The 12,403-nt window shown below is 37.0% G+C and overlaps 1 long non-coding RNA gene across 1 annotated transcript; it reads left to right on the top strand.

Moving 5' to 3' along the window:
* The first annotated feature begins 6,949 nt into the window (after nucleotides 1-6,949).
* On the top strand, nucleotides 6,950-11,293 carry LOC121139487. The gene is made up of 2 exons (XR_005876440.1): nucleotides 6,950-7,158; nucleotides 10,809-11,293. It is a non-coding gene; the product is annotated as an uncharacterized LOC121139487 (long non-coding RNA).
* The last annotated feature ends 1,110 nt before the right edge of the window (nucleotides 11,294-12,403 follow it).

Below are 12,403 nucleotides of genomic sequence, written 5' to 3'. Positions count from 1 at the left end.
TTGCTCATTGGAAGATAGACATTAGTTTATGGGTAAAGAAAATGAGGTTATTGAGAGATGAAATGAGAAAACTGATGTTCCATAGCTAGCTAGTAGCAAGTCTAGTCTGCAAAGTCTGAAATATCATAACCAACCTGAATGCCAGCCACACTGTTCTGTTTGTAAGGAAGGTATAACCTGTCTTACATACAGACATGTGATTCCCAAGAAATCCCTAAGTTCTAATTGTTTTTTTGTTTGTTTGTTTGTTTTTGTTTTTACGAGACAGGGTTTCTCTGTATTGTTTTGGAGGCTATCGGTCCAGCCTGGCCTCGAACTCACAGAGATCCGCCTGCCTCTGCCTCCCGAGTGCTGGGATTAAAGGCGTGCGCCACCAACGCCCGGCGGGAATCACAAACTCTTTAGGGGAATCAACTAACAATGTTTTTTGAAATGCACATATAATTAAGCTATTTGTAAATATTTATGTTTATAATCATAGACTAGTACAGCTCTCAGCCTTGGTCAAAGTGGAGAAATTTAGCTAGTCAAAGTTCTGAGAATAACCTTCCACCGGGAATTGACCCTAAATGGTAATCTGTGTCACTTCCTCCAAGCCTCATGGAATATTTGTCATGGAAGAGGCAAGTGAAAGGACTGTAGGGACCTGAGGATGGGGAGAGAGTGATATGAGACTCTGTCTTCAGTATGTAATATGCTGACTGCAATCATGAGCATAAGTGTCTGTGGCCATCTATACAAAACCCGCATAACAAAAAAGAAATAAATTATGGAAAGGAAGGGCGAGAGGGTAGGAGAGGTACTAGTTGAGAAAAAAGGGGTCAGTTGGAGTGAAAGGGGTTGAGAAAGGGAACTCAGGGAAGAATATGATCACAGAACATTGCCTTTAGCTATGAAGTAGTCAAAAACAAAATTAAGTTAAAATGCTATGCTATACACTCAAACATGTACCATTTGAAAATTTTACTATTAAAAATTAATTAATCAGTTTCAAATAAAATAACTACAAAAGAGGAAAAGCTTAGGTTTTTCTGCTACTTATAATATACGCACTCTGAAAGACCAATGGGTTGATCTCTGTAGTCGTGAGCTCCGTTTCTTTCACCTAACATTTTCCTGTAGAGAAGCAGCACATTCTATACCACTGCTATGTTTGCTAAAACCTGGAAGAACAAATGTCTCATGCTGTTAGCCTATGTGATGGCTAGATTTTATGTCAGCTTGACATGAGCTGACATAAGAAGAGGGATCCTCAACTGAGAAAATGCCTATAACAGGCTGGTCTGTGGGCAAGCCTTGTACCCACTTCACCATGGGTGGTGCCATCCCTAAGCAAGGGATCCTGATGCTCTAAGAAAGTGGACTGAGTGGAGTCACTGAGAACCCCAAGATTGCATTAAATAAAATCAATCATAGGCTGAGAGGTGAAGCAAAACAACCAGTTGAGTGGAATTAATTATAGAGTGTGAAGTGAAGTAGGGAGATCAGAGAATGGCAGGTACAGGCAGTAGAAGGGAGGGACATCCAGTTGGAGGACTTTAGTTTTCTGACAGAGTAGGAGAGGGTCTCTTTCTGAGACAACTGAGGAGAAAAGTCGCTGGCTGCTTTCTCTGAGCCTTTGAAGTAGCAGGTTTTACCAAAGCATCTGGATCCCTTGCTTAGTTTTGTTTTATTAGTAAAACAAAATGACAGATAGAGACTTAAGTCAAACATTTGTTTCCTTATGGGAGGTAGCAGAAGTGTATGGATGTGAAGAGCTCCAGCATGCAGCCTCAGCAACAGTAGTGGTGGCTGTGGAGAAAGAGTCAGAGCTGAGTTAGTGGTAGGATCAGGTGTAGCTGCTTACCAGCAGATATGAAAACAATGGGGATCAATGCAGTAAACAGCACTCCTCCATGACTACTAAATCAGCCTCTGCAGACTTCGTGTTCCTTCCCTGAGTGACTCTGACTTTTCTTCATGAAGGAGGGTGATCAGGACATACAAGCTGAAGCAAACACTTCCTACCCCAATGTAGTTTTTAGTCATGATATTTTATCACAGCAAAAGAAACAGCTAAGATAGTCTGGTTAGTTATATTTTGTTTTTGTGACTAAGGAAATAATATACCAAGTAATTAACTAAGGAAGTGCAACGGAGGATAGAGACATGGACAAATAATCGTTTGCCATTTGGTATCAAACAGGTGGCCTTAAAATTGCTTCAGTGGTATCTGCTTTATATATGTTTGTACATTTTCCCATAGGATTAAGTTGAATTTTTGTATTTGTACTCCAGTTGTGTAGCTAGTAGTGTGAATAAAATGTCATAAATTATCTGTCACTCTTACTAAAGCTTTTGTGAAAAGTGATCACGTGTTTCTGTATGATGTGTGGAAGCTTCCTTGTGTAACTTCTCCAAACACCCCTGCTACTGCTACTTATGGCTGGACAGGAGCCAGGCAGGGTGAGCCACACCATGTCACAGTCAAGAGACACCAGAACTCACTTAACCCAGTTCTTACTTTATAAATGAAGGGGTGTTGATGTTATCTGCAAAGGTGAAATAAAGTCCTCAAGATCTCAGTTTCATTAGTTATCATTTCAGAGTTAACATGCAGTTGATTATATAAAGAAACAGACAATTTTTATTATCTTGTGTCATTCTTTTACTGAAGTTTATGCTCATAAAATAACAATAGTATTAATAAGCAATAAAACTACTCAGTCTTGCTAAGTTATCTCTCTTCCAAAGAGCTGAATGTCATATATTTTCAAATGCTAATGTTTTGGAATATGTAAACAAATAACAAAATTATGTGACTTTCAGTTTTTTCTTTAGTTATTTCTTTAGAGTTCTAGCTGCTTTGAAGCAAATGGTGCTCTTAGGAATGTCTCACTGGATCTGATAGTAGGTCAAACTCATTTAATATTACATTAATTTGGGGGGATAAAAGTGGTTTGTAGTTTACAGATTTTGACAGAGGGTTAAATCTAGTGTCCCAAATGGCAGGGTAAGAAAACAAGCTAAATTCTTTCATAATAATCATTCCCAAACATTATTTCTTCACAAATTGTTCCTTTGTCACACTAAATTTCCTTCCATAATGACTACTTTTATTTCCATTTTTACCCTCCATTTTGAAGAATAAGATCCTAACTTCCAATGAAGGCTCTTTTAAACTTGTCTTATTGAATTCTAGGGGCTATCTTCTAACCAATTTGCAAAATGGTTTTAAATGCAAGTTATTTTAATGCTCATAGTTGCATTTAATTTTAAGTAGCTACAGAGAACTGTAGCTACTGTGAGAGCCCTTGTTTTTTATTGTTTAATTTTAAAGTGGGATAGTATAGGAAATAAAAAGTTAACTCCTAAAGCTAGTAAACTAAACTTATTTTGTTCTGAAATTGCAAAACATGCTAGCCTAGCTTTGTGATAACCAGGGAAAAACAAATTTAAGACCATGGCCACAACACTATGACAGCCTTGTTAAAAGGAGTGACACCAATAGAACAATGTGAGGTGCACTCTCACCCAGAACTCTTGGGAAAGGGTCTAGGCCCTGCCCTATATGAAATGACACACTATGGACACCCCCATGGAGGGCCTCACCCTCCCTGGAGAAATGAGAGGATAACGGGGGGGGGGGGGAGGGCACGGGAGGGAGGGAGGGAATGGGAGAGGGACCTGGAACTGACTTGTGAAGCAACCTTGATTCTTATCTAAATTCTTATCTAAATTTAAACTGGAAAATAAAATTAAAAAAAAAGAAAGCTTTATTGGTGTTTATGCTTTTGACTTTTGGTTGCTTTTCTGTCCCCATTCTGGAACCACATCTGAGATCGGTAAAGAAGAGATTTAGGAGCAAACCTTTTTCCTAGATCTGAGTCCTTTGTAAGAATTTACCATATTTGGGAAGTTGTAATCTGATTTAAAATTCCATTGTCAAGGGAATGTCCCTGACAAACAGAAAGTATTTACAATCTACAGTGAATAGTTCCTTACAATTTGACTTGTGTTTTGGATTCCATGAACTGAGGAGCAAAAGCAAGAGCTGTGGCACCATAGAAAAAACACCTCAAATACTCAGTATGAGGAGGAAGGAGAAAACTCTCCAGTTGTATGCTGCCTGGAAGACTAGAAAACCCTGTCTTGATGATGATCTAAAATATATTTTGCCATGGTTTAGTGTAAAATAGATATCCCATTTTTGTAATACAGTGGCCAGAATAAACTAATATTACGTAATGTTTAATACACTGAGAATATGAGAGTAATAGTGTTTAAGTCCATTAGACTCTTATTTTTATTATCTTTTTAAATATCATGATTCAAAATGATCTCTAGTATATATTCTATATGATTTTAGAAAATCTAATATATGATTTTCTAAATTTGTACTACATTATAAATTCAGGTTCAAAGCATGTAACATTTGCATCCATCCTACACTACTAAAACATTTCCGAATTATACATGGACTTTATATAATATGATAACACCAGAATTAGCAACAGATGTTATTTCAAAGCTCCAATTTGAAATGATTTATCATTCTACATTAAAATTATGATGCACAGCTGTATGATTTAATTTTATATGTCTAAGTGTTTGTATAGATCATGAAATACTCTGTACAGGTGTACAACTCAAAATCCAATATAACTTTTTAATTATAGAGATCCTAACTAGGAATAGAGACACATACCTATGATTCTAGCACTAAGAAGGCTGATGTAGGGGGCTAACATATTCAAAGGCACAATCATGTAGTTAACCTTTGTCTCAAACAAATTATAAAGATTCTATTTTTGGTCTATTTTTGCTTTGAATTTTTATTTTACTGACTTATGAAGCTTAGAAGATATTGATTAATATAAAATTATAGAGCTGAGTAAAAAAATCAAGACCATTTATAGTATAGTAAAGACTAAGTAGAAAGGCCTCAACTCTCCATAGGAGCCTACAATCAATTAAGGAATGCTGATAGCAGGAGAAATAGTCTTCCCCGGAAAAAAAGCACACCAATTGGTGATTCCTGAAAACAAATATAGAAGTAACATTATACAGACTGAGCTAGTTGTAGCTATGAATTTAGGAATAGACAGCAAATTAATGAAAATAGAGGCCATGAATTTGAAAGATGACAAGGAGGAGGATTTGCAGGGAGAAAGGAAAAAGGGGAAATGATGTAGTTATATTATAATCTGGAAAAATAAATGAAATAATTATAACTTAGAAAAATCTTCCAAGAAATAAAAGACAATAAATAGTTGAATATGCAACATAAGAGAGGCACAAGGTATTTTATATTTCATAAGTACCACTGTATTATAGTGAGTTTGTGGAATATGGATTAAAAATATCAAGAAGACCAATATTAACAATAAAAATAATTAGGGGAAGATAAGTAAAACAGTGGCCCTTAAATTCATGACAGAACCATAATTTCAAGAAAGAGAACCATGTGATGACCTTCAGGCTTGGTGTGTAGGTAATCTCTCTCATTTTTATTACCCAGTCCCTAACAGAAACAACTCAAAGCAGATTTCTGGTTCATAATGGACTTCAGTCCATTATGGTGGGAAAGGAAAGGCTGCAGGATGAGTAATTCACATCATGACTGGCCAGGAATCAGAAAGCAAGACAGGAAGCAAAAGGACTAGGAGAACACCCATGCTTCCAGTGGTCTACTTCCTACTGCTGGATTCCTCCTCCTAAATATTTCAGGACCTCCTCAAACAGTGGCATTAACATAACTTCAAGTCTGTGAGCTTGTGGGAACACATTTCCCAGTCCCACTCAATATTAGGGACCACTGTCTTTGCTCTGCTTATGTTAAGGGCCACTGTAGGCATTGTACTGCAATCATTACATTACATAAATTCGTGTAGCTAATTAGTGGTGCAGGATTTTCACATAGGTGTCTCTGACTCTAAATTCAGTGTACTATGTTTTTTGTGTGTTTGTATGCATTTTATATCCCATGCATACCATAATAAATGTTTTAATTAAACTCGAAATTGGTAAGGATTCAGTGTTAGCAACAAACAAATTTCTATGCAAACTCATTGCTAAAAAGAATGACACTACCACCTATCATAAAATTTGAAAATTAGTGTAACTCCAACACAATAAAAATTATAATGTCAAATGCTGATATTAACCTGAGTTGCTCAGCTACCTATATGATGTACATAGTTATTGCTAAGTAAAACACACCTGAATGTCTAGTACAAAATAAATAATACTGGCAGAGATTAAGAGTATAAAGGTTTTACTAAATGTGAATTTCTTAAGGCTCAATATATTTAGGGAAATTTACATTCTGTCCTAAGAAGAAGCTGAGAGCACATTTGCACCATTGATTTCTTAGCATTATAAGATTATGTGAGCAATGTCCTTTGCCAAGCAGATTTATGTTATGTTAATATCATTATTTTTATCATGAATGCAATTATTCAAAGCTAGTCTTTCAATCATGACTAATTTCTTGCTCTGGTGACTCATATGCCTCACCATCAAAAAAGGAAACCTATGACTTTATAGTTTCAAAGATAACTAATGCTAAAGATTTGAACTTCTAACTCAGAGTTGTATTCTTGTTTATTTGTGTCTATGAAATTAGATATTGTAAGCACAGAGTATGGGTTTCTTGGTCATTGTTTAAAGGGGAAAATATGAGCTCTGGATAGTGTCAAGAGCCTTTGGGTAACCTATTCTGTTTCAGTGTCTCTGACCTGAAGCTGTGTTTCTCTTATTAAATTATCAGTGTCACAGACTGAGTCATATAGATTGACCTCAAAACCAGTCCTACACTTTGTAACTCTATCATAACTGGGCCCTGTGGGCTGGTCTCTTTTGTCCTAAGATACGCAAGTGACAACCCACTCAAATGGGTGGAGTTTCTCATAAATCTGTTACAATGCAAGGTTTCAACTTTTCACAGCTTCATAGAAGTAAAGCCAATCTTATTTTATTTTAAGCCAAAGGAAGGAGGTGAAGGAAGATTATTAAGGAATCTCTACTACTAATGGTGTCCTGTCATTTAGTGGCAATCTCAAAATCCAGTAAGAGGACATGCTGCGATCTGCAGAGTCAACATTGATGTTGTTACCAAGGGAAGTACATTTCTGTCAGATATGGTATACCAGTGAAGAAACCAGAACTTTAAAATATGTAAGCACCATAAAACAATGTTTTTATTAATGATGTACTATATATATTATTGTGGGCTATATATATTATGGGGAGATTATTATAATGGAACTGAATTCCTATCACCTAGAGACACCACAGTCATCAGATGTTTAAATATCTATCATTACCTTTTTAAGTCAATACAATAACATGATGTGCAGTTTTGGATCTCAGCTATATGTGTTTCACTGTAGATCCTGGGTATACTGTAGGCTACACTCTTTAAGTTGTTGTAAGTATGCTCTGTAATATTTGAATAACGATGACATTAACTTAACAACCAAATTCTTTAGCATGCTCACAATTCTACACAATAAAATAGATTTTGGTAAAATGTCAGTTCTGTCACTAGCCTAATGTGTGTCTTATAAGTGACTCAATTGTTATTTTGAAACACAGAAGAGATTATAATGCCTACCTGTATCACTTAGTCTACCAGATCCTGGCATAGAAATTACATAAAGCAAATTCTCAATAAATTTTACCTTGTACTTTATCATAGATGTAATATTTCTTCAGAAAAGCAAGCCATTTTCATACCTTATTTTGGTTTAAATTTCATCAGAAATTTGTGATTAATACAGGGCAATGAGATAATAATAAAAATTTAGTACGTCTCCAATGGGTGATATGGAGTTGAGTCAGAGTTGTGTAATAGTTTTAATATTGGGAAATAGTTTAAGAATGAGTTTGAAACAGCTTCTAAACTGACTTCTGGAGGTCCATTGAATAGGCCTGTGGGTAAAATGAAGACTGTTATGATTATTTGTTTAAGTCTACTTTGTATAACACAGTTATGTTAGACTTATGCTAGAATTTATAATAGAGTTAAGATCTCACATACATAAAATACTAAATAGAAAATAGCTATTTTATATCTGTAGGTGACTTTGCAGCTACAGGCTAGAGTTTTTCTTATAGTCGAAGCCTCATTAACATGATTTATTGTTCAATGATTCAGCCCGTTCTTTGCCATTTTGCAATCACTGATGTGAGGTGCTCACTGTTCCAGCAAATCTATGTTTGCTCAACCAAGAAATAGGAAGCTTACTGGTAGAAGTTTGCTGTGGTTTCTAGAGATGATGTGTCTTCTTCCAGTCTTCTAATTCACTGATAATGACATATGGACAGTTACTCAAAATCTAGCCAGAAGGGCAGGATGGAAGGTTGAGGTTCACGTTTGGATTACAAAACCATCAGTTCAGTGAGTATCTGCTACAGATAGCCCACTATTTCTTGTTTAATGTCCACACTAAAGGACTCCATGGTGTCAATTCTATGCCTGCTCTTAAAGTTTTGTACTAAACTTAGTAGCTGAGAATTATGACCCTCAAAACTGATACTCTCAAAAGAGAGGAAATGTTACTACACCAATATTTGTACCAGAGATCTCCAACTCATATCTCATTTTCGCTTACTTTGTTTTCACCAACACATTGACAAGAAACTCATTTTTTGCTGCCACAGCTCACTTTTCATCCTTCGTGTTGCATATACTCTCCCTTCACCCAATTCTCTTCCAATTTCACTTTCCCCTTCATGAACTGTCTTTTCTTCTCCAGGTCTGGGTCAATGTTCTCCCCTTTACCTTACCAACAATGTTGGGGTAGACAAGGGGGTGATACTTGGAAAGACAAAAGATGAAAAGAATCCTCTCTAAAATGTCTTCTTTGGAAAATAATAAGGAGCACAAGTGAGTCTACAGTCCTGTGTGGTTAATCACTTGTTGAGAATAGGCAAACTGTGCCTTGTCCTAAGTACTGCCATTTTGACTGTAGGGTGAAACAAAGCTCAGTTTCCACTTAGGGGAGCTGGCAACCCTTCATGAGCTGACCTATCTCCTCCTTAAACCATAGAAATAGTTATTATGCATCTATAGTTCTCTATAAACATTATGGCTATTCCTAACAACAGAAAGAACAAATAAATCTGATTGATTTTACTGAAAAGCTTGCATTGTGTCTTAGTTGATAATGATTAAACATCGAACGAAGCCCTGAATCTCTAAATCCTGATTGGTGAAGACTGTAACTGTAACTTGGCAACAAATATTTGTGATTTTTTTTGTTTATGTACTTGCTTCAACTGGCATTCCGGGTCACAGTTCTGCAACCATGATTAATCAGCCCCCTCCCCTTCCCCTTTATTTTGTGCTGACCTGTATTAAATTTTGCTATGCAGGAACCTCTTGTGTCTGCTTGGGTTGATTCGGAGCCTCAAACCACAAAACACAGAATCTCCTTCCATCTCCTCTGTCATTCCTCCAAGACATGGTCCACTCCACCCCACCCCATTCCACATGGCTCTTCTTCTTCAGATCTCACTGTAGTTTCCATCCCAGGTCGATGTAACAGATGCAAAGCCATAAGGACTTCATGTCATTGTGGAGTAAACATGCTCCAAGCATCTCAACATGGAATGAAGGACCCATTTTTATACCATGTATTGCTATATGCAACAGGCTGTATCTGTTGAGGCTACCAGCATAACTATAAGTTGAGAAAGGGAAAGAGCCCATCTCCAGCTACCATGTACTAATCCAAATATTTGCAATGAGAAAAATTTAACGGGTTTTTTTCATGTAGTTATGCTGGAATATTTTATATCATTTTGAAAAGTAATGCTGTTTTAAATGTATAAGGGAATCACTGTTTTTGGATAAGTCTTCACTGAACCCAGTAGCATCTACTGTATGTTACAAAAAAAAGTGTTCCTGTGGCCAGTCCTATAGACCAACATCATGTGAAACACTGGGAAAATGTCATCCAGAGCTTTACTCAATCAACTTTCAAAATTTCCAAATGTTGAAAAATCAACTACCTCGTCTTATCTGCTTGCCTCCAGGCATGTATATGGTGCACATATACACATGCAAGCAAGCACTCATGCACATTCAGTAAATAAATAAATTTTAAATAAGAAAATGACTTGAATTGTTCCAGAAGGCATATGTGACCTAGTTTTAAAAGTCTTAATTTTAAAAAGTTTATCATAAGAATTATTTATTTCAAATCAATTGGTAAGAAACCCTATATTTTACTTCTATTAAAATTATTGCTTATACTATTATTGAAAGGGATGTGATACACCTTTACTGTATATTACTCTTATTAAAAGCTTTTTCATTCATAAGTAGGACTCTAAAACTTCAATTGAAAATATATTGCAGCAGATTTTGTTTTGAAAACTGTTCTCTGACATAATTGGGAATGCTTTATGTTACTGCAAACTCAAGGTTAGATGTGAGCAGCTTATGTAAATGAGGAAGGAGAACACTTTTTTTTTTGGTTCATTAACCTAAGTGACACTAAATCAACTTTCAGTTATTTGTGTCCTCAAATAGTGAGACAAGGTCTATGGAACACAACTCTTTGGGTCCAAAAGCTCCTGTAGAGGTGGTTTAAGGAAAGCAAGGGTGTCTCCAATGTGGTACAGACTGTTTTCACCTGCTCCTCATGCCTATGAAGAAGTGACAATAACTATCAATAACTATCCGTTGAATCTCAGCCATGACAATGTAAGGCATGAAAATGTGAGATCATATATGGTCAGAGATATCATGTGAAAGTTGGTGTAATGGTTTGAGAAAAAGATTTCATTAGTTCTCCTTTACTTTCAATCATTTTCAGCGCTGAGCAGTGCAGACTTGCCTAGAACCAACAACATCAGGTCACTAAACCAGGAGGGCTGCAATTTCAAGCTATCAACATGGACCCAGGAGAAAAGCCTGTCTAAAGAAACAACATTAGGTGTACAGACTCAAATTAATAACTGTTGTGTGCCAAACTGCTCTTCTGTCCTAATGCTTGAGATAGTTTGATGATGGAAAGTTGTGTCTACCTTCTGACTCAAGTGCTAATGGAGGCCCATATTTAATAAATTCACATATAAATGGTACAACAATTTGTCAGGTAGTACACATGTTTCTGCTGTAATTATGAATTAGTTTGTATTTAGAGCCTGAAACTCTTTGCTAGAGTCTACCTTATGTGATTCTGTGGTCTGTGAAGCCTAATAATTGTACTCATTTCACTGTAACACATTTATGTCATTAAAAAGATGGCCTTTAATTGTTTTCTCAAGATAGGTCACAATAAAAACTATTTAATACTTACTTGGGATGTTGGAGGGTGTGTTCCATGAGTATATATACATGTACTCACAACAAATTTTACTATCTTAATTGGGGTTTCAATTGCAGCAAGGAAACACCATGACCAAAAAGCAAGTTGGGGACAAGAAAGGTTTTGACTTACACTTCTACATTGCTGTTCATCCTTGAAGGAAGTCAGCACAGGAGCCCAAACAGTGGGAATCTGGAGTCAGGAGCTGACACAGAGGCCATGGAGGAATGCTGTTTAATTAGTTTGCTCAACCCACTTTCTTTATTATTATTATTATTATTATTATTATTATTATTATTATTATTATTATTTTAATTTTAAATAGCTTGTTTTACATGTCAATCCCAGTTCCCTCTCCCTCCCTTCCTCCTGCACCCTCCCACCATCCCCCCCAGCCTCCTACCCTATTGCTATTTCTTTCCACATAGGAGATATCTAGAGTCTGTCATTTCACTCAGGGTAGGGTCCAGGCACTCCCCTAAGAGTCCAGGCTGAGAGAGCATCCCTCTTTGTGTTATGGACACACGATGTCTGTTTGTATTCCAGTGATAAACACTGATCCACTGCTCAGGGCGCCACAGGTTGCCCAGGCCTCCTCACTGAATCTCACATTCGAGGGGGTCTGGATCAGTCCCCATGCTGGCCTCCCAGCTGTCTGTCTGGGGTCCAAGAGCTCTCCCCTGTTCAGATCAGCTATCTCTGCTGGTTTTGCCAGCCCATTCTTTGCCAATTTGTTCATAGCTCCTCTCTCTCTGTCACTGGGTTCCTTGGGTTCAGTTCAGCGTTTAACTGTGGGTGTTTGCCTCTGCTTCCATCAGTCACTGGCTGAAGGCTCCAGGATGGTTATAGACATCAAGTTCATTATCAGGAATGGGCATTCGAGGTGGTCTCTCCACTATTGCTTAGCTTGTTGATTGTCAACCCACTTTCTTATAAAACACAGGACCAGCAGCCCAGGGATAGCACCACTTATCATGTTTTGGGCCCTCCCTCGCTAACTGAGAAAATGCCTTACAGCTGGATCTCTTTCAGGCATTGCCTCAAATGAGGCTCCTTCCTCTCTGATGAGTCTAGTTTGTGTCAAGTTAACAAAAACTAGC

The sequence above is a fragment of the Mesocricetus auratus genome, unplaced genomic scaffold (genome assembly GCF_017639785.1).
Source record: "Mesocricetus auratus isolate SY011 unplaced genomic scaffold, BCM_Maur_2.0 Super-Scaffold_15014, whole genome shotgun sequence".
NCBI lineage: Eukaryota > Metazoa > Chordata > Mammalia > Rodentia > Cricetidae > Mesocricetus > Mesocricetus auratus.
The sequence above is the reverse complement of the archived record's forward strand: the minus strand, read 5'-3'. Positions and strand labels throughout refer to the sequence as shown.